This window comes from Poecile atricapillus, chromosome W (genome assembly GCF_030490865.1).
Source record: "Poecile atricapillus isolate bPoeAtr1 chromosome W, bPoeAtr1.hap1, whole genome shotgun sequence".
Classification (NCBI taxonomy): Eukaryota; Metazoa; Chordata; class Aves; order Passeriformes; family Paridae; genus Poecile; species Poecile atricapillus.
Genome location: NC_081288.1, coordinates 92,043,917 through 92,069,011, shown reverse-complemented (window position 1 = coordinate 92,069,011; position 25,095 = coordinate 92,043,917). Strand labels below are relative to the sequence as shown.

Below are 25,095 nucleotides of genomic sequence, written 5' to 3'. Positions count from 1 at the left end.
ATTGTAGTAAATTAATTTGAAGATTTAATTAATTTGTCTACATAAAGTTTTGTGCAGAATGGCTCCAGTTTGGAGGGGACCGCACCCCTCTGCTTTTTGTATGTTTTGTTGTAAAAAGCCAGAATTGGCAAATTTCAGTTATAAAGCCAATGCTGCAAGTCATACCTTGTGGAGAACACGCCCACCACTCTGTAGTTTGTTGTAGCCTTAAAGCAAATTCTGTAGCTACAACCTTGTGAAAATAGTGTCCTATGGAAGGCCTGGGTATTTGTCATGCACTTCCTCGGTGGAAGTTATGAGAAAACTTTAAAGGAAAGTATCTTGTTTCTTTCCTTAATAAAAGTTTTAAATGTTAAAGGTTATAAAATGTTATAAATATTAGAGTTTCCTTAATAGAAGTTAATTTGTTAGTCACCTCCATACACCTAAGATGGACTTGATGCAAAAAAATTGAGATGGAAAGTGGTTAGTTACTAAAAAATAGAGAAATGTAATGTAATTAGCTTAAAACAGTGGCATTACTTGCTACTGAACTAAATCATGTTTATACAAAGTCACCTGTTTGCGCAAACTTCACAAAAGAAAAATGTTAAGAGAGTTTGCTCCACCCTCCGAAGTTAAGTTGTTGCAGTATGTGCATGATTTGCTGTTATCAAGAGAACAGGAAGAGAAGTAATGCAAAAGAAATTTTAGTTCAGGAGCATGAGGGAACACAAAGACCTGTTGACTATTTTTCAAAAATGTTAGACCCGGTGGCCAGAGGCTGGCCCCATTGTTTGCAAAACTGTGCAGCCACAGCTCTGATGGTGGCTGAGGCCCGAAAAGCTGACAAGGGGGGGTTATCTAATTGTTAAAGTTTCACACCAGATTAAAGCTTTGTTAACTGAGAGAGCCTCTAAGTGGATGACCAGCTCTCGGTTGTTACAATATGAGATGTGTCTATTAGAACAGGACGATTTAGAATTTAAAAGCAAGGAAAGTTTTAACCCAGCCTCCTGTTTGAATGGCCCCGAGGAGGAGAGCCAAGGCAAAGTCCATGATTGTATTCAAGTAATAGATCTACAGACTAGGGCAAGGAATGATTTGCGAGACATTCCATGGCCTGAAGGGGAATTATTGATGTGTTTATTGATGGGTCTTCAAGGGTAATAGAAGGAAGACGGTTTACAGGGTACTCTGTTGTGAATGAAAAGCAATTAAAGGAAGGGGGGAGGTTACCGCCCACCTGGTCAGCTCAGACAGCCGAGCTCTATGCACTCGTGAGAGCCCGTGAGTTATACCGAGACAAGACAGTAAATGTTTTTACTGATTCTAAATATGCATATGGTGTGATACATGCATTTGAGAAACTGTGAGAAGAGAGAGGTTTATTAACCTGCAGAGGAAAAACGTTAGCTCATAAGAACTTAATTTCCCGCCTATTGGAGGTGGTGAATTTACCAAAAAAAGGTAGCAATAATACACATCAAAAAACACCAGGCAGAGTGCTCGGAAGAGGCAATAGGAAACAGACTAGATGATGAAGAAGTTCGAAAAGCTGCATTGTTGCCAGAAATCTCTAAGTTACTTCCCTTGCTCCCAGTAATTGCCCCCTTGCCAGAGAAACTGTCTTTTCCACCAGAAAAACTTTAGTTAAAAAGAGTGGGGCAGAAGAAAGAAGGGGTAATTGGTTTACAAGAGACGGTAAGCAGTGAATACCGAAAGCTTTAGCCTTACAACTGCTAAAACAGCTCCAGGAAGGGAGTCATTGGGGCTCCCGAGGGATAGCAGAAACCTTCCTCAAGATGTATGTTGCTGTGGGTCTTTTTGTTCTAGCAAAACGAGCTGTTGATGGTTGTTTAATTTGTGCTAAGACAAATAACAAAGCTACAAAGAAACTGGCCAGGGGTAGAAGGCCTTGGGCCGTACGTCCCTTCCAAAGATGCCAGGTAGATTTTACTGAGATGCCCCGGGTGGGGAAATTTAAATATCTTTTGGTAATAATATGTCAATTAACAGGATGGCCAGAAGCCTTCCCTGCTGTTTCAGCAACCACAGGGTCAGTTATTAAAGTATTCTTGGAACAAATAATTCCAAGATATGGGATGGTAGAAGCAATAGACTCAGATAGAGGAACTCATTTTACTGGAAAAATTCTTAAAGGAGTAATGACTGCTTTAGGGATACAATGGAACCTCCACACTCCCTGGCATCCCCAAAGCTCAGGCCAAGTTGAAAAGATGAATGGAGAGAAAAAAAAACATCTTCTGAAGCTAGTGATAGAAACCAAAATGCCATGGCTGCGGCTCTTACCACTGGCTTTAGCAAGAATAAGAGCCAGACCCAGGGAAGATATTCAACTATCTCCCTTTGAATTGATGTTTAGAATTCCTTATCCTTGTAATTCTCAGCCTGGGGCGGGGGTAGAGATAAGTGATGTATATCTAAAACAGTATGTAGCTCGGATACTGTCTCTTGTGAAATCTCTTCGACAGGAAGCTCAGCTGACACAGACCCTGCCTTTGGACTTTGCTGTGCATAATATCCAACCAGGAGACTGGATCCTAGTTAAGGAGTGAAAAGAAGCACCCCTGGTGGCTAAGTGGCGTGGACCTTTCCAGGTGTTACTGACTACAGAAACAGCCGTCAAGACAGCTGAACACGGGTGGACACATCACACTCGAGTCAAGGTCTCTAAAGCTCCAGAGATTTGGACATCTCAACTGGAGGAGAAGGATGGGAAGCCGCGACTGACACTCCGCAGGAGTGGCCTGGAGCAGTAGCTAGTGCGTCGACATCGGGGGAAGCCCTGAGTGCCTACCCACAGACTGACTGCTGAAATAGTCTGTGTGGGCATCCCTACTCTCAAATCTCCAGACACTGAGAGCCAATCCATGCTGTCACTGCTTTCTTTATGCTAAACTGTTTCTGTGCTTTCACTTGCCACAGGTGGTGTAGAAGACAACGTGAAATTGAAAATTAGAAATTAGATTGTAACACTATTAGAATGTTTCTCTTAATAATTTTACCTTTATATTTTCAGTTAAGTTGGAGTCTAAAGTGGGAAAATCATTTTTTTACTTTAGGAGAACAAGTAGCAAAAACCTTTAACCTTAAGAACTGTTGGGTCTGTGGGGGGCCGGGGGGATCTGAAAGCTGGCCATGGGTAGCCAGCCCAGTCGAGCCTAAATGGTGGGTTAGCACCCTGAGTGAAGTCCATAATGAAACAGGATTTTGGGACAAAGAAGGAAGTCCATGGCAACTTCATTCTTCTGAAAGAGGCATTTATTGCCTAAACAGAACAGGGAGCACATATGTAGGAAAGAGCGTTTGTGACTGGACTTTATCTTTGGGTTTAGATTGTTGGACCCCCAACTGCCCTCCTTATGACTGTTCCAGATATCAAGGCAGATAGAATCAAACACATGTTAAACTCACTAATGGTAGCTGGGTAAGGTGTTCCTTCCATAATTACCAAAAAGATTTTGAAGGCTGTAAAGCAGTGGGGAAGGATAAGTTTTTTTGACCCTTTATTTTTAAGCTGCCCCCGAGATAATTCCACAAGTCCAACACATGTTGTCCGAGACTATCAGTGGAAATGGCAACACCGGAATGGAACTCGAACCCTTTTCAGTAAGTTCTGGTCCAGATCTAATAAAACAGATCTGGGATGTGATTGCAAGTGGAAGCCTCATGTAAGAGCTTAGAAATGTAAATATTGTGATTCTTATGGCGAGGCAACTATTGTTGGTGGACCACTAGGCCCTGGAAGCAAGCTGTATTTTGACCCACCAGTTGATGATGAAAATTGGAAAGGTCCCTTCGCTAATGGGACCTGGGCTCTAAAGGGGCATTACTGGATTTGTGGCCAAAATGCTTACCGCAAGCTACCCCCAAACTAGTCAGGAATATGTTATGTGGGGTATATTAGACCATTGTTCTTTCTGCTACCACAAGTTCAGGGAAATCAGTTAAGAATCAAAGTATATGATGATCTAATTAGAGAAAAGCGGTCCATTGATACATCCCTGGTTAAAAAGAGCACCCAAAAGTAGAGAAAAGATGAATGGCCACCTGAACGAATCATACAACACTATGGACCAGCTACCTAGAACCCAAATGAATTAATATCAGGTGCCAGAGAACCCATTTATAATCTAAATCGGATAATTAGGTTGCAAGCTGTCTTTGAAATAATAATCAACCAGACAGCTACAGCTCTTGACCTTCTTGCTGACCAGTCTACTCAGATGAGAAATGCAATATTTCAACATCGGATGGTATTAGACTATTTATTAGCAGAAGAAGGGGGGGTGTGTGGAAAATTTAATGACTCAAACTGCTGTTTGCAAATAGATGACAATGGAAAGGTAGTGAAACAAATAACAAAAGGAATAAGAAAGTTAGCCCATGTACTGGTCCAAACATGGAAAGGATGGGAATGGGACATGTTTTCATGGTTACCTGGTGGCCTATGGGTCAAACAAATGCTTTTTTTCCTCTTATGTGTTGTAGCAACTCTAATCTTTTTACCATGCATGATCCCTTGCTTCATACAACTCATTCAACATGTGATCAAAGGAATGCAGGTAGTAGCAGTGCCTACTGACCCAGAGATGGCTACAAAAGGGCACAGAGTGATGCCCCTGCAAATAATTGCAAAGCCAAAAAAGACCCAAGAACAAGAAATTAAGTCAATGATAACTAAAGTTTGTAAAGACAATTATTAACAAAAATTAAAAGAGGAGGGATTGAGAGGAATGACAGGTTTGTCTTTACAAACAAGCTGTGGGTCAGTTGATAAGGTGTACTATCAGTGAGAGACGACAGAAACAATGGGATGGATTCCAGTAGAAGATCAAAGGGACACTAAAAGAACACTATGAATTCTATAAAAGTTAAGAAGGGATTATGCATGGGGGGGGGGGGGGAAAGGTATCACCGCCGGTATCAGGCGTTCCGGGAAGTCTGTACCTCTCAAGTACCTCAGCCTATGGGGAAAGAGAGAAGGGACAAGCGGCCGGGAATTAGGATAAAAAGGAGGCTGCGCCCTCCAAGAATTTGAGAGACCCCAGGGGAATGCCCCATGGCCTCTCCCTTTATTCGAATAAAGAAAAAGGACTCCTCTGTCTCCTTTTTGGACATAAACCTCTGGTGTTTGTGGATTAATTTTCCTGACAAATCACTGGAAACAAAGGGGGAGACTCCGCCGAGATTTCCATCGGCACCAACCCCAGATCACACCACTTCTGCCTTGATAACCCAAAATTAAAATACATACAGAGTCTCTTTACATATGAGGAGACTCTGTCCGGACACTGGTTAGGTCTATTTTTCCAAGCCAGGAAATCCATTCACCGAACAATCAAGAACACTTGGTGAATGGAGCCTGCTTGGAATTTTAGCCTGAGGACTTAAAAATCCTATAAAACCCCAAGCCTGAGAGCGCTCAGACGTGGATTTGGGAACCCTACACCTCGGGTGTAGACCCTGTCCACCCAGCGCTGCGCTGACCATTTTTATTGTGGTTTTTTTCTCTCATTGTTATTCTTTGTTGTTTATTAATAAATTTCTCTTTTTGATTTTATCCCAAATTTGCCTTTGCATTTATAACAAGGAGATGGGCTGCTTCTTTTAACGGGGGCTTTTCGGAGGGTGGGAGGTTAGAAGAACCAGTTACCAGTGACGGCTGGCTGGCTTACAAACTTTCTACAAATCAGAGATAGACAAGCTAAGATAAGAAATAACAGACATAGACTCCTTCAAATGCCAGACAATAGGGAGTAAACCTACAAAGGTGTAGGAGGGAACACTCACAGGGGGGACTTGGGAACGCGGGGGGAGAGAACACAGGGAACCGGAAGTGCACGGGCACAAACGCCGACAACACTTCACTATACTCGGGAAACTAAAAGGCTGAGTCTCCCGCGTGTTCCCGGGTCGGGACCGGAGAAACGCGGAGCGGCCCCGACTGCTGGAAAAGACAGCGGCGCTTTCTCTCCGCCCCCTCGGGCTCCCCGCTACATCCACGCAGAGGGGGAGGGGGGCCGACATGCCTCCGGCAGCGGTAGAGACTCAAACAGAGGGGTCAGGAGGAAGGAAACTCCGGCAACAACGGTAAACCCGGCCCTCTGCAGAGAGCGGGGGGGACAGAGGGAAAAAAGCTTCAACCGCTGGCACTCTCCACGGGGGGGGGGGGGGGGGGAGAGGAAGTGGGAACTCCCCGAGCCGACAGCCAGAGGGGACTGCCACAGCAGATCGTCACTGGCCCCCTTCGCTGAAGCCTGCATTAAAGAACTCCGGTGGAAAGCCACACGGTCTCCTGTCTCTTGTCTACGCGTTGGCTGGGGTAACCCATGAATGGAGCTGGCTAGGCTGATCTGAGCTAATCACTGAAAATGCAGAAATCACTTCTAAAATACCTGATCACTTGAAGCTTATGGCCACACTCGTAAGCGTTACCCCTGGCTGGAAACTGCCTGGAACTCCCCGGATGGCTGCTCCTTCTCGGGACGTCTATCCGGGATTGTTACTGGCAGAGCTGGGAGTCGGACAGACCCCCAGACCCAGCCGCAACAGATTTCAATATATAATGTTGGCTAATTGTTCTTTGCTTAGATAAGGGGGAAGTTTCAAGCCTTCATTGTGAAGCTTTAAAATCATAATAAACTGTAATTATTTTTATATTTACATTTACACTTGATTTTCTATTCTCCAGAAATATGCATTGTGTTTGTAATAAGCTAATACAAAATGACTGGGATTTAACATACTTGTTTTTCATTAATTTAAACAGTTCCCTCTCTAGTGGTTCCTCTAGTCTGCAGTATCAGTTTAATGACTTCTTTCTTACTTCTGCAACACTTCTTCAAGTATATAGAAAACCTGATGCATATTCAAATGTTTAAAACTTTTTCTTTATATAGGTGTACGACACCTTGAAATTATGTGCTGCTTTGGCTGTATGTCTGTTCTTGCCAACTACTTTGCCTTTATGACCTTCTTTCCAGCCTGAGTCTCCTTGGTATTAGAGGTAAGACTAACACATCAAGTTTCATATTCCAACCTTGTGCTTCTTGCAGGTTATGTATTTCTTCACTGAGGTATATACCAGCATGTTTGTCTTCCTTTCAAGGTGAACAGAGGGAATGCACAGAGAGAGTTATGGTGGCTCAGCTGATGAACAGTAACTTGTCCCACTCAATAGCATGAGTTCTGTTCTAAAGCAGAATAAACAAAATCTATTTTAGGTTTGTGGCTGTCCAAGGATTTTCACTATTTGAAGTCTAACAGTCTAAACAGTAGACTATAGGTTAACTCTTTTGTTCATAGCTTGCTGATGAAATAAAAATAGAGTATTGAAGCTCATTTGTACTTTTAATATGAACTAAACAGGACCTATTTTTAAATTTTGTTATTTTTGCAGCTTTCTAGAGAGAGTCATGAAGGGCATCCTCTATGGCAGCTTAGCCATTTTGCTTGTGTTCTGGATGATGAAGAAAAAAACAAATCCTGTAACACAGAGCGTCAAAATAATTATGGTTTGTGGTGTTTTACACCTGTAGTTATGCAATCAGTAAGATATCCCGGTGCAATGAATAAAGCTTTTGTCTTCTGTAGAATTGTGTTCTACATCCCAGTCTAGTTTACCATGGCTTCCTCTACTTCTTACTTGAGCTAAGAGGAAAAATGTGGTGAGACAGGATCAAAGCTATGAGTGTTATGATATTCAAAAAATAGTGTTGATGAGATGTGTGGAAAATCAGCCTTTAGCTTTAGACCCATGAGACATGGGAAACAAACAAATAAACAATCCAAAAAGCTTAATATTAGTAGGTTAGATACCTATTTACAGTTAAAAAATTAATATTTGGTTTGTGTTTTTAATACAGTCTCAGGGTTTGGTTCTTGTTCATGCCCACAGTGACTGGATAGTGGAACCAGCTGCTCAAAAAAGTACTATAGGAAATGCAGTGGAATTGGATGAGAATGCACCGAAGAGAATTGAGCCTAATGTTTCACTATGGCAGTTATACCTTTCTTGGTGGGTGAATTCACAGAAGACAAGTGTATTTCCTCGATTAGGGACTGTTCTCTAGTGCTGCCAAGCTTTGGTCCTAGGGTACAACACTTGTAAATTTGCAGATCTGATCACTGTAGGATTTCTTGGAACCAGAGATATAAATTCGTAAGAAGTATTGAAATATTATGCTGTTTGTTCAATCCCCTTGAAGTAATATAAACATGATCGGGGACAGCTATCCTTTATGCATCATAATGCTATCTTTCCCCAGTAGCACCGACACTTCTCAGAACACACTGGAAAATAAATTTTCCAATTGTACTAGAGTATTTATGCAGAGCTTCTGACTATTCACATATAAATGCAAAAGCCATGTCATTATTTCTTCTCCTTCAGCTCAACTGAAGTTAATGGCAGCTGTGGTTCCATGTTACTTCTGAAAAATCAGATGTCGCACCATTTTAGGCATGGCACAGCACAACATGGTCTCTCTTCTGGGTTGCACAAGAGAGCAAGTTTTATTATTCCAGATCTTTTATAGACAGGTCCGAGAAGGTCTGAGAGGTAAAACTCTCATTGGTCATTAAACCAACACATCACCATCATCGGACAATTGGGTACTACACCCCTTGACTGTTTCTTGAAAAACCGCTCAGACTATTCTGCCGAGTCTTCACAGAAGTATGGCGAACGTTGTTTATTTCTATCTTTAGCACACTTTTATAGGTGTCCTGGTTTAGGGCAAATTTAGGAGAAAACTTCTAGTGGGGCTTCCCCCCCTCGGAAAGCAAACTCACGTGGCCTTTTTCTCCTACCCCCCAACCGGTTCGGGAAGAGATTTCTCTGAGAGAAGTGGAAAAAACCTGTTTATTTCACAGGCACAGCACCACTCAGCACAAAAATGAATGATATCAAATTACAAAACCTCTCGCCCTTCAGAAGAGATGACAAACTTCAGAGGGTCTCTTTTCTGTGGGTGTTTGCTCTGTTATCAGTCTCTCTGGCGCTGGAAAATGCCGCTGTCCAGGCTGGGCTCCCGGTAGTCCACGGGTGCAAGCTCCCGGTGCTCCCCTGAGTCCCCAGTTCAAAGCAGGTTCAATTCGTTTCAGAAAAGGGAAAGAAAACAGTCCAGGAAGACCTCTTTGCTCCGGCTAGTTGGAAAGTCAAGGCGATCTGTGTCTTGTTGTCTGTGCTGTAGTCAAAACTCTTGATGCGGGGGGAGCAAGTACAGTCTCTGATAACAGACTCGGTGCTTCTTTTCTACTCACTTTTACTCTTAGATGGAATTTTAAGAGTATAAAATCTGTCTCTGGGTTAGGTGGACGAATGGGGATACAATTTAACATCATAATCAACTCAGGACATTCCACCCCTTATCCCCATATCGTCGACTTACTGCCAAAACTAACATTCTAACTCTGCACACCTTTACATACATAAAAACTTCTTCTCCGTTCTACCCAAAAAATACAAGCAATATATCTATCATGCCCCTGTCACGCCTCACACCAAGCTACTGAATCCAGACCCCCCATGCTGGAGAGCTGCAGGATTTCCTACTTTCTCATTTTACTCACTCAAAACACCATCTTCCACTTGCTCATACCTTCAACACTTGCACATTTCCTTCTATTTCATGTCTGCGTGGTTTAATGTACAGACAATGGCAGTAACCTTTTACCCAATGATCAGGTCTCCCTGAGGTACACATCGTGTTGTTCCATCTCTCTGCATTATCCACTATGTACAACTTGGTCCTTGAGCAAAGACAACCCCACGAATAGGTTTGTCTGTGCTCGAGGTAGAATTGACCTAAACTGTCTTCCCTAGCAGACCTCTGACATGTACCACTGGGACTTTGTCTCCGTCTACTACATGTAAAGACTCAGACTGGGCAGGACCCGCTCGGTTGGTGGAACCTCTGGTGTTGACTAACCAGGTGGCTTTTGCTAGATGTTGCTCCCAGTTTTTAAAAGATCTTCCACCTTTAAGGTGATTTTTAATAGTCTATTGTACTTCTTCACTTTCCCAGCAGCAGGTGCATGGTAGGGGATATGGTACACCCACTCAATGCCATGTTCTCTAGCCTAGCTATTTATGAGGCTGTTCTTGAAATGAGTCCTATTGTCTGACTCAATCTTCTCAGGGGTGCCATGCCTCCAAAGGACCTGCTTTTCAAGTCCCAGGATGGTGTTTCGGGCAGTGGCATGAGGCACAGGGTAGGTTTCCAACCATCTTGTGGTGGCTTCTACCATCGTGAGCACGTAGCGCTTTCTTTGGCGGGTTTGGGGCAGTGTGATGTAGTCAATCTACCAGGCCTCCCTATACTTGTATCTGGACCACCGCCCACCGTACCAGAGGGGCTTTAACCTCTTGGCCTGTTTGATCGCAGCACATGTCTCACAGTCATGAATAACCTGAGAAATACTGTCCATGGTTAGATCCACCCCTCGGTCTCGTGCCCACTTATAGGTGGCATCTCTACTCTGATGACCTGAGGCATCATGAGCCCATCGGGCTAGGAACAACTCTCACTTATGTTCCCAATCCAAATCTATTTTTGACACTTGTATCTTCGCAGCTTGATCTACTTGCTTATTATTTTGGTGTTCCTCATTAGCTCTACTCTTGGGGACATGGGCATCTACGTGGCGGACTTTCACTGGTAGTCTCCCTATCTTGGTAGCAATATCTTTCCACTCTTTAGCAGCTCAAATTGGTTTTCCTCTACGCTGCTAATTAGCCTCTTTCCACCTTTCCAGCCATCCCCACAGAGCATTGGCTACCATCTATGAATCAGTGTAGAGGTACAGCTTTGGCCACCTCTCTCTTTCAGCAATGTCCAGGGCCAGTTGGACAGCTTTGAGTTCAGCAAGTTGACTTGATCCACCTTCTCTTTCAGTGGCCTCTGCGACCTGTCATGTGGGGCTCCATACGGCTGCTTTTTACTTCGGGTTCATCCCTACGATGCGACAGGAACCATCAGTGAAAAGAGCATAGTGTGTTTCTTCTGCTGGAAGCTGGTTATATGGTGGAGCTTCTTCAGCCCTTGTCACTTCCTCTTGTTCTTCATTTGTGAGACCAAAATTTTCACCTTCAGGCTAGTTTGTAATTATTTCCAAAATCTCAGGGCGATTCAGTTTACCAATATGGGCGCGCTGCGTGATAAGAGCAATCCACTTGCTCCATGTGGCACTGGTTGCATGATGGGTGGAAGGAACCTTTTCCTTGAACATCCACCCCAGCACTGGCAGTCGGGGTGCCAGGAGGAGTTGTGCTTCAGTGCCAATCACTTCTGAGGCAGCTTGGACTCTTTCATAGGCTGCTAAAATTTCTTTTTCTGTTGGGGTGTAATGGGCTTCGGACCCCCTATAGCTTCTACTCCAAAATCCTAATGGTCGACCTCGAGTCTCACCAGACACCTTCTGCCAGAGGCTCCAGGACAGACCATGGCTCCCGGCTGCAGAGTAGAGCACGTTCTTCACATCTGGTCTTGTTCTGACTGGGCCAAGGGCTACTGCATGGGCGATCTCCTGCTTGATCTGAGCAAAGGCTTGTTGCTGCTCAGGGCCCTAATGGAAATTATTCTTCTTCTGAGTGACCAGGTAAAGAGGGCTCACAATCTGACTGTATTCAGGAATATGCATTCTCCAGAACTCTATGGCACCTAAGAAAGCTTGTGTTTCCTTCTTATTAGTTGGTGGAGACATTGCTGTGATTTTGTTGATGACATCAGTAGGAATCTGACGCCGTCCATCTTGCCACTTTACCCCCAGGAACTGAATCTCACGAGCTGGTCCCTTAACTTTGCTCTTTTTGATGGCAAAACCAGCTTTCAGGAGGATCTGGATGATCTTTTCTCCTTTCTCAAACACTTCTGCTGCTGTGTTCCCCCAGACAATGATGTCATCTATGTACTGTAGATGTTCTGGAGCCTCACCCTTTTCCAGGGCAGCTTGGATCAGTCCATGGCAGATGGTGGGGCTGTGCTTTCACCTCTGGGGCAGTCGGTTCCAGGTGTACTGCACTCCCCTCCACGTGAAGGCAAACTGAGGCCTGCATTCTGCTGCCAGGGGAATGGAGAAAAATGCATTAGCAATGTCGATAGTGGTGTACCACTTCACTGCCTTGGACTCCAGCTCGTACTGGAGCTCCAGCATGTCCGGCACGGCAGCGCTCAGAGGTGGAGTCACTTTATTCAATGCACGATAGTTCACAGTCAATCTTCATTCTTCTTCAGATTTACGCACAGGCCAGATAGGGCTGTTGAAGGGTGAGTGGGTTTTGCTGACCACCCCTTGGCTCTCCAGCTCTCTGATCATCTTGTGGATGGGGATCACAGCATCTCGAGTTGTCCTATATTGTCGGCGGTGTACTGTCGAGGTGGCAATTGGTACTTGCTGTTCTTTCACCTTCAGAAGTCTTACTGTAGATGGCTTCTCGGACAGTCCAGGCAAGGTGTTCAGTTGCTGGACACCCTCTGTCTCCACAGCTGCTATTCCAAATGCCCACTTGAATCCTTTTGGGTCTTTGAAATACCCACTTCGGAGGTAGTCTATGCCCAAAATGCATGGGGCCTCTGGGCTTGTCACAATAGGGTGTTTCTTCCATTCTTTTCTAGTCAGGCTCACATCTGCTTCCACCAAGGTAAATTCTTGTGATCCCCCTGTCACACCAGCAATAGAAACAGATTCTGCCCCTACATGTCTTGATGGGATTATTGTGCACTGTGCACCTGTGTCAACCAAGGCCTCATATCATTGTGGTTCTGATGTGCCAGGCCAACGAATCCACACAGTCCAAAAAACACGATTTTCCCTAGCCTCTACTTGGCTAGAGGCAGGGCCCCTCTAAGCCTGGTTTTCTTTTTTTTTTTTGGTATATCTTGGATGTTCTTTCAAGGGGATCGGACATGTCATCATCATCATACCTGGCAGTTTGGCTACGGGCAACTGGAGCTGCTTCCCTTTTGGTGGAACTTCCTTTGTGACTCTTTTCCTCCTTCAATTCATGCACCTGTTGTGCCAGAGCTGCAGTAGATTTCCCATCCCATCTTCTCATGTTTTTTCCGCAATCACGCAGGTAGAACCACAGCTCAGCTCGTGGGGTATACCTTTTCTCCCGATCTGGGGAACGCCTGCGTTGAGTGCCAGGACCTTTGATCTGTACTGCTGAGATTTGGAGAAGGTCCTCTTTAATCTCATCTCTAAGTTTTTTGTGATTCTCCTCTATCTTATCTTCTAATTTCAGCAGACGTGTTTCCACAGCTGCGATTCTTGCATGGGTGGGCCCATGCACGGCATCTGCGTATGCTCGAAGCTTCTTCGCCATATCCAGCACGGTCTCCTCCCTTTCATCTCGTTTCATCATTGCTAAAGCAGATGCATATTTTTGTGGCCCAAGTCGTACCAATTTTCGCTACATCACGGATGTACATGGCACCAAGTCAGGATTCTTAGTTGGTATGTCATCTGAAAAAACTATCTCTGCCACTGCCATTTTTCTCAGGCGTTGGATCCCTTGTTCGATGGTTTTCCATTGTGTTTGTTGCATGTAGAGGTCATCTACACACAGATATCTTTGGGCTACACTTTCAAGGACCCGTGCCCAGAGACTGCGAGGGTTAGCTACCCTCATCATCTCCTGGTCAATAACTGGATCATGTGACAGGGATCCCAGATGCCTCGCTTCAGTGCCATCTAGAACTGTAGCCTCACCTGCGGCGTCCCACAGACGGACTAACCAACTAATTATAGATTCATCTGGTCGTCGAGTGTAATCCTTCCTCAGGCCACGAAGATCTTTCAGGGAAAAGGACTCAATATTAGCTTCTGATCTTGTTCCAGTTGCTTTGACTCTTGGTTTTGTGTCAGCAGGCGTTGAAGGTCCTTCTCTTGCATCCTCATCATCATCATCCACTGGTCGATCGGTTTTGTTTGTGCACTTTCCACTTCTTGTGCTAGTAGCAACAGCTATTGGTTGAGGCTTGCTGTCTGGTTTAGCTACCAGCTTTGTAACTGGGAGGTTGGCTGCAGCCTGAGTAATTGGGGTAGCTGTTGATTTATCTCTCTGTCCCCTTCCTCCTGTTTGCTGCCCTACAGTATCTAGCAATGTACGGTATGCATATGCCAGGGCCCAGCTTACTGCAATGATCTTTTTTTCTTTGGAATTAACTTGACACTTCTCTTTCAGGTATTTCCTCATCTCAGCTGGATTCAGAATTTGTTCATGTGGGAAGTCCTAAATTACAGGGTCAGAGAATTCCTTCAGGATTTGGCCCATATCCTCCCATTCTCCACCCCACTCAGGATTTTCCATGCTCGGTTCAGGGGTCTCATCAGTCCCTCTAGAAATCTCAGCCCTCATTCTAGAGAGGCTGAAGACTGTATAGAGGAAATTTACCAGATTAAATGCCAGGAAGATGGTCTCTAACATTCAGGGGAAACTGAACACTTGCCAATAGTGATGTAACCGATTCAGAGGAGGAGAAGGAAAGGAAAGGTTGAAAAGCCTCGTTCCCTGCTCCTCCTTTAACAAACTGTGTGCATAACCATACTCATGAATCCTTTATATTTGGAACAGACTCCAGCACCTGAATAACCTTCTTAGAAATCATAATCACTAGGCCCAGCCCAATAGCTATTCTAATCCGTGCCCCTCTACTGTAAAAGCTATGTGTTAGGGACAACACCGGGGCTAGTTGTGGATAAGAAAATAAACCAAGGGACCATAAAGGTATTAAAACCTCAAAAAAGCCTAGCGACCAGAAACACATGAAGGCCTGCACCCCAAAAGACATTATTAATTCAAGCAGCATGGCTGGATGGCTAGGGACTGCTTTATCTTATCCCAATACAAAGTAATTGCCACTTCAATACAATCAGTACAGGGTTTTTCCACTCTCTCGTGCCACGCGCTGGGCGCCAATTAATGTATTTGTCCTGGTTTAGGGCAAATTTAGGAGAAAACTTCTAGTGGGGCTTCCCCCCCTCGGAAAGCAAACTCACGTGGCCTTTTTCTCCTACCCCCCAACCGGTTCGGGAAGAGATTTCTCTGAGAGAAGTGGAAAAAACCTGTTTATTTCACAGGCACAGCACCACTCAGCACAAAAATGAATGATATCAAATTACAAAACCTCTCGCCCTTCAGAAGAGATGACAAACTTCAGAGGGTCTCTTTCCTGTGGGTGTTCGCTCTGTTATCAGTCCCTCTGGCGCTGGAAAATGCCGCTGTCCAGGCTGGGCTCCCGGTAGTCCACGGGTGCAAGCTCCCGGTGCTTCCCTGAGTCCCCAGTTCAAAGCAGGTTCAATTCGTTTCAGAAAAGGGAAAGAAAACAGTCCAGGAAGACCTCTTTGCTCCGGTTAGTTGGAAAGCCAAGGCGATCTGTGTCTTGTTGTCTGTCTGTGCTGTAGTCAAAACTCTTGATGCGGGGGGAGCAAGTACAGTCTCTGATAACAGACTCGGTGCTTCTTTTCTACTCACTTTTACTCTTAGATGGAATTTTAAGAGTATAAAATCTGTCTCTGGGTGAGGTGGACGAATGGGGATACAATTTAACATCATAATCAACCCAGGACAATAGGGTTCAACAGGGTCCGCAGGCTTAACAAGCTACTATTGGCTAATACATATTGTTTTACATTCTTTCTCCAGTGCACAAGACTATTGTTTTTCTTTCAATCTCACTGCTCCAAGAGAGTTTCAAGGACACTACCTTTAATATTGTCGCTTATACCAAAGGCTGGCTTGTGCAGACAGGCTTTTACTAAAATATCATGCCCTCCTTCTGTTAAAATATTTTCTACATTTCTTGCAAGTAAACAACAAGGATCTAAACAACACCTGCAAAGGTTGTTCTCTTTCTCCAAGTACTGTTTGGATTCCTCCTTATGCTTTCTCAGGCCAGAGTGAGAAGCTTGTGTGACTTAGTTTCACACAGGCTCTGTGCTCCCTGACTGCTTTCTTGCATTCAGCATCCATAATCAGAAGTCTCTTAGGTTTCCCCCCCCTTCTCTTAGCAGTTCAACTTGCATTATAGTAGTCATTATTGGTAGAAGATGATAATTTAAATTTTCTACTTAATTTGAGATAGGTGTTAAATCAATTTGATGTAGCTGTTAAATAGTGAATATTTTTGCAGTCATTTCTCTTACTGGAGCTGCTTTATAAGTAAGATTTAGAAACTAGATATTAAAATCTAAAAATTCTTAATACAAAGAATTATTGCTCTACCCTACCCAAGCATACTTGAATGTTCTGCTAGAAGTGTTTTTTGATGGTAATTTCAGTAACTTTATAAATGATGATCAAACTATTGTTGCCTAAAATCAAAAGAGAAAAAATCCTTGCAACAGTGTTAAAATAGTAAAGTAAAAAGCAGACCTTTATTTGTAAGCTTCCAGGCATCCAGGTGGTAACGGGTACACCTGGCACCAGATTTCAACAATTTTATTAGGTTAGTTGATTAGTATACCAATCATATATTGTCCAATTAGAAGAGCAGTTGGTGTCGTGGTTTTAAACTAGTAATTAATAAAAGGGGAAAAGAAAAAAAAAATTACTTATTTCTTGCTGTGAGATATGGATTAAAACAAGAGCAAACCAGGCATAAAACTTAAAAGGAATAAAGAAAGTTTATTGACAAACTACAAGAATAAGAACACCAGAAGAAACTTCCAGAAAAAACCTTTTCATTTCTTACTGCTCACCATTCCTTTGTTCACATGACAACAGAGACAAAAACTTTAGAATTTTGATGGCTTAAACAGTCCTAATTCTTTCTATAGTCTTTTCCTCAGTTTCTGTAGAGAAACAGAAGTTCCTTTCTGTTAATTTATGGAGTTTCTCACAAGAAAACTATTTTTGTTATAGTTTTCCATTTCTTTGATATCAGCTGCCCAGAGCTGCTGTTATCAAAGCCCACCCTTCCCATTCCACATCACTCTGAAATGTGTTATGGGTCATGGAGTTTAGGGATAGCATTTTTAAGGATAAGTTATTCAAAGGCAAAAAGTATTCTTCATCTGTTTCTGTGAGCTTCACTAGAAAACAGTTTTCTCATTGCTTCTCAAGGCTTCAAATCTCCCAGCACTTCACTATACCATAATTACTCTACTTTTTACTCAAATTTACACTTTGAACACTCTATTCCTCCCCATACTCCATCATGAATTAAAGGAGTTCTTTTCAGGACTTCATTGTCTATCTCCATAGTTTTAACAGAAAGATATTTCAGCTTAATTAAAGCATCTCCTTAATTCTCTACCTTCCTTGAAGCTTCTTTTCTTTCTTGCCACTAGTAGTTTATAAAGTCTCTTTTCATGTTGATCACTCTCCTTTTCTCTCTCTGGATAAAAAGATTAATCCGCAAGTCTCATCTGGATAAGAAAGAGTTAAAATCCTGCTCAAGCTTTTGTAGATGGTTCGGTGATCTCTGCTGAACAGGAGCTGGAGCTGTCTGCGATGGAAAGTTCTTCATGGCTGCTCTGGAGAGCGTGGTCACCGTCTCTGCTTGCTGCAGGCCCAGAGCTCCTCTCCTTCTTTACTCGGCAGTTTCTGGTAAATTCCATCACAGCAAAACTTGCAGCCAAGCCAGGAACCAGCCTGGCCCGGCCAAGGCTCGGGGCAAGCCCCCGCAGGCCCCATCTCCCGGCCGGGAGAACGGCAGGCCCAGCCCGGCCCCCCCGCCGGCCGCATGGCCTGGGCAGGGAACCGGAGGCCAGCCGGAGGTCTGCTACCTTTCACAGCCAAGAAACAAAGAGAACAAGAGAGTTCTGGTTTTTTACTTTAAGGTGGGGTTCACAAGTTGATCCCACTTTTCAATGGCTAAAACTGCTGTCAATTCTCAGCAACTACCGATAATTGGTCAGGAGAAAAGACTCCAGGCAGTCCCCAGCAACTCCAACTTTCCTTAAAGGTAAAGTAACTCCATGACAGTTGGTTAGGTAATTTTCCCCCTGGTACTGCCTCATTTGAATCATTCCAGGGGCTTCTTTGCCCCATTTTGTTATGTCTTTCCAGATTCTGGTTGGAAAACAAAACGTCCTTGTAAGTGGTTCTCTTCTTAAAATAAGACTAAACAGTATTTCAGGAATGTGTTAGAAGGTTGGCCTATTATTCTAAAATGTAGGGGGAAAGGGTAGGAAAAGTACTAGGAGCTATAGCCATGCATTAGCAATCTACAAAGCTTCAAATATATGAAAAATATATACAGTTAAAAATCTTTAGGCATCATTACTACCCTTTCTAAAGCAAAGGCATGTCAGGATGCTGTAACCAAATTGTATATACTGTGTATTTACTTCTTGATTTGTCTTTTTTTTAGAATGTCTTGTATGGATATTGAACAAGTAATTTCTCTTGGATTACCCCTTCTCTTTGATGTGAAATATATTTTCTTTGAGAAAGCAGAAACTGAATCCACACTCTTGTTGAAGAATCTCAACATGTCCAGTGATGGTCCAGTGTGGTAGTTTGGCATTTAGGAAAAAAAAACGGGAAACACCCACGGAAGTGACTCCTTTGAGAGAGGCTGCTGGGAGTTTCTTCTCTGCTTGAGACCTCGCCAATAGCTAGCCAGTTCTCAGAACTGAAAGCATTTTGGACCACTGAAAAGTAAGATCACCTTTGTGAATACCACCTTTTAAACCTGAGCCCGGGAACCGCTTGTTTCTTTGTTTCTGGCCTTGAAAGGTATCGGAACTCTGGTGCGGCTGGCCCGCTCCCCCATGGCCTGTGTGGCCGGGCAGGGGCTGGGCTCGGACTCCTGTGGCTCCTGGGTGGGGGATGGAGACTATGGGGATTCCCCCAGCCCCAGGGTAGGGCCGGGCTCTGCTGCAGCCCCTCCCAGAGAGCCTTCTGGGTCCTATTCCAGTGGGGTGGCTGAAGCCTTTCCCAGGGGGTCCCGGCCCTAGGCTGGGCTGGGCCAGAGCTGCTGCTATCTTGCTACCCCCCACCCCCGCCCCCCCATGGCCCCCACAGGTGGCACCAGGCCTAAAACTGTCCAAAAACTGTCCCCTGCCTTCCAGCAGCTGCCAACCTAAAATCCGACACCATGAATACTTGCCGCGTGGCTTGGGCCAGATTTAACCCTTTCACTACACAGATGAGACCTGCAGACTTAATTCCCTCTACATGAAAGAGTAAAGTAGGAGCGATTAACATGTAAAGAGAAAACATGAAACATCAAGGTCAGTAAGAGAAAGAGTCAAGCTCCAGATAGAAGGAGAATGAGGAGATGCTTTAATAAGCTGAAATATTCTTTTAGTAGGGACATGGAAATGGACAATAATGTTCTGAAAAACTCCCTTAATTCATGAAAGAGTATTGGGGGGTGTCGCTCTATTAGGAACGGCGAGAAGAACGACACAGACTCTCTTGGGAGTCGATCAGGAGAATTTCTCTCAGTTTATTGCTTCAGATCTTTTTTATAGACCGATATGTGAAAAGTACAGAAAAGAAACTCTTATTGGCTAGTAAACTAACACATCACCATCATTGGTCAGTGGGGTTCACCACCCCTCGACCTTCTCTTGCAAGAAAACAAGGAACAGAGAAACAGCACCTGCAAGGCTGTTTTCTGTCTCTGAGGATTGTTTTAATTCCTCCACATGATTTCCCAGGCCACTTTCTCAGGCAAGACTGAGAAAGCTATGTGGCCTGCAATTTCCACAGGCACCGTGCTCTCTGTTTCACAGTTAGCATCCACAGGGGGGAATGAACTATTCAAACTGTAAACCTCAGCGAAGGTATCCATTGATGAGCTAAGCAAATGGTGGAGTAGCTGTGATTCTATGAGATGCTTGAACAGAGAGAGAGGGAAGTGAGAGCTGATGAAGACCCTTGGCCCCAAGAGAAAAAAAACCTCTGTTCCCAGAGATGATCACAGAAACAGATGAAGAGAACCTTTACTTTTGAATAACTCATCCTTAAAATAATACCCCTTGAGTTCATGGCCCATGAACACACCTCTGAGTGGTGTGAAAATGGGAGGAAGGCATGATGGCAGCTTTTTTCCTGGCAGCTGCCAATCATAGGAATGAAAAGCCATGAGAAAACTGTTTTTCTTGTGGAGAAGTCCCCATGGCATGACAAGAGAAAACTCCTCTCTCTACAGAGTCTGATGAAAAGACTATTGTATAGTTGGTACTGCTTTAACGTCCCAGGTTTTGTCTCTATGGTGTCAGCTGAGAAAAGAAAAAGGTTAGGTGGTAGGAGGAAAGGTTTCTGGAGGTTTTATTCTGGTTTCTTATTCTTGCAATTCTATTAATAAATTTTCTTTATTCCTTTTAAGTTTTAAGCCTGTTTTGCCCTTCTAATCCATATCTCACAGCAAGAGATGAGTCGGTACTCTGGTGATTTTTAGCTAGTGCTAAAACCATTACATCCGGAAAAACATCCCTGAGAACTGTTGCAGGAAGAAGTCTGGACTTTGGGAAAACATTCAGAAATCTAACACAGTAGAAGAAGCTTTAGTTCCCAAAGATGGAAATGGTAATTTTTGGCATTTTAGTCTGAACATATTCCTGAATATATGGAACAAATGGTAAAATCTGTATTAGCATGTTGTATTTGCAATCAAAATTTAAGATTTTTGTAAACCAAAGTGAATTTGAATTGTCTTTATGCAGCTGATGACATAAAACCTGAATTAGCAGAGTCATCAACCAAGGCTACATTTGTAACTGGAAGTTGCAACCCTGTGGAGACTTCTTTATTTCTTAATAGAAACGAAGAAATAGTTGAGTTGCCTCAAGAATCATGTTCTATTGTGGAATGTGTTTGTATACTCGGAAATGCAGAGGCATGTAACTTTTTGTTTAACCTCTACTGCAACATCTGATTGAAAAATTATTGCAGTTAATTTTCCAGCTTTTAAATGATCCTATTGACTATAATGTCATTCTTCAGAGAATTATATGGCTTTAATAACTTGTGTTGGAGTCTGGAATACAGTGTGTGTGCCCTCGTTTCTGATACTTCGTTATAAGATTCAGAAAAACACTGAATTTCATATAATATGAAATTCATGAGCATGTTTTCATGGTGATACATGAAAAAAAATGTTAAAGTTAGATGAAAAAAGCTAAGTGTGTGTAGATTAGAAAGTTTTTTTAAATCACTGGGTGAAAAAGTTGGTTTAGAGAACAGGAGACAAGATGGAGGATTTAGGGTGTTGTCTCTTGTCCCTTCTTATTTCTTCTTCATGTTCTTCTCCTAGAGGTTTTTGGGTAGTAGTAAGTGATTGGGCAGAGAATGCCACAGTGCAGCACACAGGTGATGGGTCATTGGGTCATTAAGAAAAATAGTATACGTGTCTATTTTTAATTGGGTAAAAATAGGTATAAAGATAAAAGAACTGCGTATTTCGGGGCCATTTTGTGCATCAGACACGAAGTGTGCCACAAGGCCTTGTTTGTACCATCAGAAGAAAGAAATGTACCAGATTGCAAAGATTAACCTTGTGTAGCCAGCCTGGAGAGACCTGTTAAGTTTTGTGATGACCTTTTAATAAACACAAGAAACAAGATTCTAACGAGCTCGAGAGTTTTCTTTGAATCATAAGAACTGAGATAAGCAGGGCTCCCCACGAGGGAGGATCCCAAAAGAATTCAGTCCAAAGGAGGCTGAGAATCCAAGAATAAAAAGAAAAATACAGAAGAGATGCAGCAGAAACAGAGACACAGAAAAAGGATTTTTTAGAGAAAAGTTACAACTCGGGGGACACACAAAAAATTGCTCTTTCATAAGTTGCTGCCTTGATTTAAAAGATAGATGTCTGCCAAGGAAGGCAGGAACCATTATGAAATGGAAAATATGACCCCTTCACTCCAAATTATTATAACTTTGAAATTACAGGGGTCTCAGGCAAAGATATGGGAAATAGAACAGTTCTTTACTACAATGTATGTCGTGTTGCACTATGTTAGGATGAGTGGTTTTACCTAGTTGCTCCCCCCTTTGGTCTGTGGTGTGTTGGTTTCTTCCCCCTCGCCGCTCCCCTTCGGTTTCACCCCATTGGTTGTAACCTGCCTTCCCCTCCCCTTTTTCCCTCAGTTTAAAAATCTTCGTGATTGCTGCCTCTCTCTCTCTTTTTCCCTGGAGTTTGTTCTGGAATAAGCTGAGGGACAGTGTCCCATGAAGAGAGACCCTCCTTGTCTTTTACCATTTTCCTTGCCAAATCCCCCTCCCACCCCCAGGTGGATTGGAGCTAGTCGGAAGATTTTCTGGGGCTGGGAGCTAAGGGATTTTGGCAGTCTGGCAAGTGTGAGCTTGTCTTAAGGACAGAGATCCCACGCAGCAACTGGAAATCCGCATGTGGATTCTACAAGCTTTGGACTGTCAACTGCCTTGGGGCTACGAGTTGCTTTTTGCACAGCGAAACCTACAAGGGTGGGACCGACAGGTCCCTCAGGCTGGGGAGGTCAGTCCCAGGATGTCGCTGCCCGCTCGGCCCCTTTTGCCTCGGCTAGCTGTGGCCGATGTCAGCGGCAGGAGTGGGGAACCAGGCAAGCACTGCGAGGCTCAACCTGGAACCTCCAGAGCTCCTCTGCGCTCTGGCGTTGTGGCTCACAGGGCGACACGGGTTGTGGCGAAGGGAGAAAGAGTGCTCAGGCTCTCCCGATTTCCCAGGAACAAGTTTATTCCAACAGATGCAGGGCTGGGATCACAGGGGAGAGGTCTGAGCCGAGACCCTGGGCACCCCCATGCGCCAGGTTTTAAGGACCGTGGGCGGCTCATATGGTGACCAATGGGACAACAGCAACGGAGGGGTTATGGGTGGGGATTACAATATGCAGGACCAATGGTAAGGACCCGGGGGAGGGAAAGCAACTGTACAATCAATGGGGCGTCGAGGAAGGGATGATAGGCAAGGAAAGAACTGGAACAAAAGGTGGGGGTTCACATAGATTGATAGGGCTTAGGGGCAGGATTGGGGTGATGGATGGGGAACAATCTGGAAAAATGGGAAGGGTTTACAATGATGGGCAACTGGGGACAAACCATTCTTTATGACAGGGGAGCAACTGGGGTAAACCACCTCTGAACTTAATAAAACCAAGCAAATGGGCGGCAACACCAGGACATTAAGGACTTCCTAACACAGCCCAGAGCGAGCCAAAGTCCCAGGAAAGGGTGAGTGTGAGCAGCGCAGGTTCGCTGAGCGAGTTTGGCGCGGTGATCGCGCGGGCGCAAGGCATGTGGGCAGGCACCGCGTGAGGCCATGACCCGCTAGCAGTGCGGCACGTGGCTCGGCAGCCGCCGTGCAGTTGGCTCGGTAGCTGTGGTTTCTCGGCTGTGCTGCAGGGTGTTTTTTTTGGGCGGGGTGCTTTCATGGCACTGTGAGTGAGATCGCGGGTTTCTCAGGTGGCCATGTCTGCTCGGCTCAGCACGGGGGTGCACCAGCACCGCTCCCACGCAGCTCAAACCACGTGGTTTTTGGTGGCTCAGCTCGGCATGGATGGGGGGGAGCAGCGCTGCTCCCGCACCGCTGCCACTGAGTTTAAAGAAACCACAGTTCTCTGCAAAGCAATTTTGTCTCTTACCCCAGTTTATGGGGGGGAAAGGAACTGAGAGAAGCCTTCCAAGGCTGGCTGTGTTGTTTTTGCTGTGAAGGAAGGTAGACTGCAGTGTACAAGTAGCTTTTAACATCAAAATGGGATTACAGCTATCTGTACACTAAAGGAGCTTATTTTCCCAAGTTCAGGAAATTTTAGGTGGTGGGAATGTTAAGATTTCTAGAACTCGGTTGAAACAGTTCATCTGTTGGCTATCTCAGCACTTTCTCCAGCTCACCCTGCTAGATGTGTATGGATGCTAACTATGAAGCAGGGAGCACAGTGCCTGTGGAAATTGCAGGCCGCATAACTTTCTCATTCTCACCTGAGAAAGTGGCCTGGGAAATCATAAGGAGGAATTAAAACAATCCTCAGATATAGAAGACAGCCTTGCAGGTGCTGTTTGTCAGTTTCTTGTTTTATTGCAAGAGAAGGTCGAGGGGTGGTGTACTCCACTGACCAATGATGGTGATGTGTTAGTTTACTAACCAATAAGAGTTTTACTTTTCTGTACTTTCAGATATCGGTCTATAAAAGAATATCTGAGGTAATAAACCTTAAGAGAGAGAGAGGAGAAAGAACTCTCCTGTTCAACTCACAAGAGTCTGTCGTTCTTCTCACTGTTCCCAATAGAGCGACAGATGTGGAGTCTGTCTCTTCCTGGGACAGAATCAGAAACTTGTTAACCCTTAAAAGAGAACAGGGAGACAAAGTTGCTTTAAATTTTCTCCCATTGTTCCTTTTAATTCGGAATGAGCTGGTTAATAGGGAAGTGAAGGGCCAGGCACAGCAGATTTCCCCAGTTCCTCTACCCCTTCTCCCAAACCCTCTGATCCTGACCTGAAGAGGATGCATGGGGCAGAAATGCAGGATCCTCAGCTCAGATGTTGCTGTCCTGGCTCCCAGCCTCCCTTTCAGCACCCTGGCTCTGGTGGTTGTGCACAGACTGACAGAGATCCTTCCCTGCATCCTTTTACCCCGATTGTTACTCCTAAGTTACAGTGTTCTGTTAGTTTTAAAAGTGATAACCCCCCCTATCCCCATGTGGCCAAGGTCCAAGATGGTGTTGGCTACATACTGGCTGGCCACATGGTGGAACCTCCATCTTATCCACCTTCTCCTTCCCATAATCCCTTTCACCCACCTGTCCCTGCCCACAACCCCTTCCTGCCTTGGACATCCCTCCCCCCCTCCACCATGTTCCCACCCTGCATGACATCACCCTGCAACGTCGCCCCCAGGTGTTGCAATCCTGGTTCCAATGGTCACCCCACCCCCTTTCCTGTCTCTGGTTCCTACGCCCCGTTACCCTGTTCCCACAGGGTGGGGGGCGGGTCCCTGTCCTGTTATCACGGGGTGGTGGGGGGGAAGCCCCTGTTCCTGTAGTGGAGGAGGGATATCCTCACCCTGCTCCCCTGGGGGGGGGAATCCCTGCCCAGCTCCCACAGAGGTAGGGCTGGGCCCCTCCCTGGATCCAGTGGGAGGGCATGGCCCCCTGCCCCCGTGGGGGCAGGGGTGGGTGGGGGAACTCAGGGG

General features: G+C 44.7%; 1 long non-coding RNA gene across 1 annotated transcript; it reads left to right on the top strand.

The window, feature by feature from the left end:
• The first annotated feature begins 6,605 nt into the window (after positions 1 to 6,605).
• Positions 6,606 to 22,424, top strand: LOC131591666 (uncharacterized). Its single transcript, XR_009280439.1, has 3 exons — positions 6,606 to 7,012; positions 18,327 to 18,694; positions 20,295 to 22,424. It is a non-coding gene; the product is annotated as an uncharacterized LOC131591666 (long non-coding RNA).
• Positions 22,425 to 25,095: the final 2,671 nt, after the last annotated feature.